Source organism: Pinus tabuliformis, chromosome 6 (genome assembly GCF_031772625.1).
Source record: "Pinus tabuliformis cultivar Carrire ecotype Pingquan chromosome 6, CPIR1, whole genome shotgun sequence".
Taxonomy (NCBI): domain Eukaryota; kingdom Viridiplantae; phylum Streptophyta; class Pinopsida; order Pinales; family Pinaceae; genus Pinus; species Pinus tabuliformis.
In genome coordinates, this window is record NC_142292.1 from 683300923 (window position 1) to 683306078 (window position 5156).

Below are 5156 nucleotides of genomic sequence, written 5' to 3' on the forward strand. Positions count from 1 at the left end.
ATTGAAAATAAAGCTGAATAGAAGCATCTACAGGAGAAATAGATGGTAAAAATGGATTCAGAACACTTGAATCCTTCAAGATTGACTATTGGATCACCTCCAATGGATACCTGCAACCCTATCCAGTCTTCACAAAACTGGGCCTTGGTGGCTCCTAGAACTTTCACGGCTCCAAAACCTCTGCAAATGACCTCAGATGGCTGTAAGACCTACACCAATGGCTTCAGAAGGTCGAAAATACCCAAAATCAAAAAAAATTCGTCCAAAACCGACTTTCCTAGCCAAAGTTATGGCCATTTAAAGTTTCTCCAGTTTGCCCCTAGAAAAACTCCAGCTAACTTTAGTTAACTCCAGATAGCTCCGCCAATTATGGCGGGTCCGCCAAATTTGGAGCTCCTGCCAAAATTCCGCCAACTTAACTGCAGTTACATTTAATGTTTGGGTGGTTGCCTCGGATTTCGTGCAGGCGAAATATTCCTTTTTTAATTTTTTTTTGAAAAATTAAAATTTCTAATGTTATGAACAAATTCTTCTTTTTGCCATAACTTCCTCATACGGCGACCGTTTTTCGAACCATTTGCGGCACCGGAATCAGGAAGACGAGCACTTTCCAATCATTCAACTTTGAACTAGTTATAAGCACTTTAAATTTTGAGCATTTTACGACACTTAGGACATGAGCACCTGAGCAGTTGCTGTCAAAAACCACACAGAATGTTTCGATCAAAGGACAATGATGTAAACATGTCACTGAGAGCGGGGAAAATTGTCATTGATGTATGCAATCACCATTGTACCAAAGGGGTGTTTCTAAGTCAAATTCCTGGATAATGAGATGATGTCAACAGGAAGCAACCCGTCATAGGAGGAACTTAATGTATACCCCATCAATGACATGAAACAGGTATGATGATTCGAGACAAGATGATCAAAATGATGTTTATACAGAATTGGATCAGGAATGACAGACATGGAATGAAGTAAGAAAAGTCTTTCGGTAGAAATCACATCAGAGAAAAAAAAATCCGACGCATTTTGAACCAACAAGTGTGATTCATCATCACGACCAGATGAAGAGGTAGACCATGGCCAAAGCTTAAATAGAAAGCAATGTAGAGACATAATTTCAAGTAATGGCAGAGTCTCTACATCGTTTTAGAAAAACGAGATATGTCTTCAACTTGGAAACCCTTACATGAGACCATTCAAAGTGATGAACTTTAATAGCAGTGGCCCTTCCGTATAGGGTAGTAATTTTTGTATTCAGGCTTCTGTGATCCACAATGAATTAAGCAAAGTCTTTCGGTAGAAATCACATAAGAGAAAAAAAAAATTGCCGATGTGTTTCAAACCAACAAGTGTGGTTCATCATCAGGACCATATGAAGAGGCAGACCATGGCAAAGGCTTAAATAGAGAGCAATGTAGAGACATAATTTCAAGAAACGATAGAGTCTCTACATCATTTTAGAAAAGCTAGATTTGTCTTCAACTTGGAAACCCTTACGCGAGACCATTCAAAGTGATGAACTTTAATAGCAATGGCCCTTTCGTATAGGGTAGTAATTTCTGTATTCGGGCTTCTGTGATCCACAATGAATTAAGCAAAGTCTTTCAGTAGAAATCACATAAGAGAATTTTTTTGTCGACGCATTTTGAACAAACAAGCTTGGTTCATCATCAGGACCAGATGAAGAGGCAGACCATGGAAAAGGCTTAAATAGAGAGCAATGCAGAGACATAATTTCAAGTAATGGTAGAGTCTCTACATCATTTTAGAAAAAATAGATTTGTCTTCAACTTGGAAACCCTTGCATGAGACCATTCAAAGTGATGAACTTTAATAGCAGTGGCCCTTCCGTATAGGGTAGTAATTTATGTATTCAGGCATCTGTGATCCACAATGAATTAAACAAAGTCTTTCGGTAGAAATCACATAAGAGAAATTTTTTTCCGACACGTTTAGAACCAACAGGTGTGGTACATGATCAGGACCAGATGAAGAGGCAAACCATGGAAAAGGCTTAAATAGAGAGAAATGTAGAGGCTTATGAGTATTGTATAAGATATTGACTGAATTACTTCTCTTGAACATAGCGACGTCACTTGAAATGAAGTTGGCAGCATTGAATTAAAACCAAAATGGAGGCTTTGGAAAGGTATGATAAACCAAAAGTCAAGAATATTTCCCAACCAAATAGCCACAGAGATGAAGTGGAAGAGTGTCGTGTTCAAGAGAGACACATTGCCATTAGCAAGTGGAGTATCATGTTTTCCCAATTTCCCCAACCATTACTTGTTAGTACCTCTTTATTTTTGACAAGCTTGAGGAGGATAGCATATGCTTGATTTGTAATTTCATCCTTCAGATGAATCCTTTATAGTATGTTTAATGAACCTAGAGAAGGAGTGGTTCAGTCTCGTCATGTTTGACAAGTCCATCACTGTTTGATGTTTTTATGAGTCCAGCGAAGGTGAAAACTTGACATCTTTTTCATGTTTAGAGAGTTTGAAAAATAGGCGAAAAAGAAAAATCCAAAGGTTCCTTTTCGTAGACTGTCTCTTGAGTCCAAAAAGGAAGGAAACAATACTCAGGAGAACATCTTAGCCATGTTTGACTAAGGTATTCCTTTTTTGTAAGTAGTCTATCTTAGTCCAGAAAAGGGTTAAACTTATACTGAGTAGTTGTATTTTCATTTACTTTAACAAGCTTCAAAAGGCAAGTGCTCGAAAATCTTTTCATATTTTGGGAGTTTGAAAAGAGATGAAAGTGGACTCCTCCTAGAGGAACAAGTGGTATGAAGGGTAGAAACTGGTTTCAGTCATGATGGAACTACTCAAAACATGTAGAGGTCAAGATGCATGTTAACAAGACCACTCATCATAGTTGTTCCTCGGGCAAGGGTAAAAATTAAGTGAAAGCGTATGATCGGCCAAGAAGATAATGACAAGGGAAAGAGAAAAACAAGGCTCATTTGGCAAAAAGAGGGCGATAAAAATGGAAATCACAAGAGGTAGGATGAGAATGGTTTCATTTTTACACAAGCTTGAAACATGGAAAAGTATGCTTGAAATTGGTTTCAATTTTAAACAAGCTTGAAAAAAAAAACTATGCTTAAAATAAGTTTGCATTCCCCCACCATAATGAATCAATTCGAGGTACATGCCCCCCAACCTTCATTTCATTCACCTAAGTAGAGTATCGGTTACTAACAGGTGGATGGAATGAAGGTTCATGTACGAGATCAAGTGAAAGACTTGACTGGGAATTTACGAGATATAATCAAAACTCGAATTGGAAGGGGATTTGTTCATTTTTTAATGAGCTTTACATAGGAAAAGAACTATGCTCATGACACCTTGTTTCATTTTTTAATGAGCTTGACACAAGAAAATAACTTTGCTCCAAAATCAGATTATGGCCTCCAAGAGACCATGGCTTCCAAGAGGTTCTCATCAGATGGAAGATAAAAACTCTAAAAGGGATACATATTAAAGGATACAATGGAAATATCATGCTCCAATGCCCCTAGTAAATGATTCACCATATCACCTACTGGATCTAGGTTGAAAGAAGTTGAGCAAACAATGAAAGGCTCATCTTCATCAGTAGGTATGTGAATGGGATAGGTTTCCACATAATTAACCTGTGGCAGGGAAGATACCACTTTCACATTTGGAACACTTAGGGAAGTAGGATGTTTGGAATTCAAACTAAGACCAACAAATGAAAGTTAATCGATAGTCACAATCCTTCCATCATGAGAGAAGCACATCACTCTAAAGAATGTGGACACAACACCGTTGAAGTCCAAAGGGCCCATGACAACCATAACATTAATACATCTAGCTTTTCCTCCCAAGGTAATAGGAAACTGAGGAAGGATCCCTAAGGGTTGACTGGTTCTTCTGTTAAAAGCTAACAGATTCAGAGCGACAGACACAAGTTGTGGGGAACCCAAAGCCTTCCAAGTAGTGGAGGATAGAATACTAACATAAGCTCCCTCATCTATAATAGTATGATGGATATTCTTATCATAATCCTTTATCGTGATCTTAAAAGGCATGTAAGTAGGGTGACGAGGTTCTATCAATTGACTCCAATCAAAGGAAATGGTTTGTTTTCTTGGAGGGGGTTTTGTGTGAATGGGAGAAATTCCCCCTTATCTGGCAGAAGAAGAAACAAGAATAACCTAAGAGGTATGATCCTCACTCTCTACGAGAAAAGTACGATCGACTGAAGGTGGAATCAGGTCAACCATTTTCTTAACCAATGGTTGTTCAGGAAAATACTCATGCGATTCATGTTCTGATAGAGTGGGATTTATTGGATTTAGATTCTAATCAATCACTTCATCAACTAGTGGAGGATTGGGAGAAAGCTTCCGGTAACCAACCAGAAGACAAGGCTGAGAAGTTGTAAGGTTTTCCAACACTTTTGAGGATTCATCCATATAAGGAAAAAGGTTAATAGGATGATTCCCTTCACATAACTTATACGGAAACTTGACCTTCCCCCTTTTCCCATGGACTTTACTATTTGTTAGCTATGCTATTCAATTCAACATTTCGAGGATCAAATACAGGCCTGATTGGGTCGCTTGCTCTCAAAAAAGGATGTGCATCAGTTTTTCTTCTCCTGCTCCTCCATTTATGTGTACTCCCATAACCCCCCGCTGCATGTGTTTTTCTCCATTTCACCTCTAAATTACTGTGAAAGCCTATGTAATTTCGACCCCGAGCGCTAATTTTGAATCATCATGTAACCACAATCACCTGACCATGTGCTTTTCCCCACCACCACAGCCTTTTTTCCTGCGTGCTAAACCTCATTTATCTCCCTGCCGTTCGATCATTTGCCGCGAGATCCAACGACATTCGTGCCTCCCGCGCCCGTAAGTTGCACGCGCATTAACTCGCAGGGAAAGTGGTTTGTCGCCGATCCCATCCGCCACGCGTCGTAGTTCTAGTGGATCACGAGCCCATATACGAATACTGCCGCAGCTCCAAAGGTGGTGTGATAATTACTGCCTGCCGCTCAAAACCACTTTCCCGACCATTAAATCCCCTGCATCTTCTACGCCCGATGACCGTTGGATCTCCCCACCCGAGATCCAATGGCCCGCGATCTCCCCGCTCTCATATCTCCCGATAGCG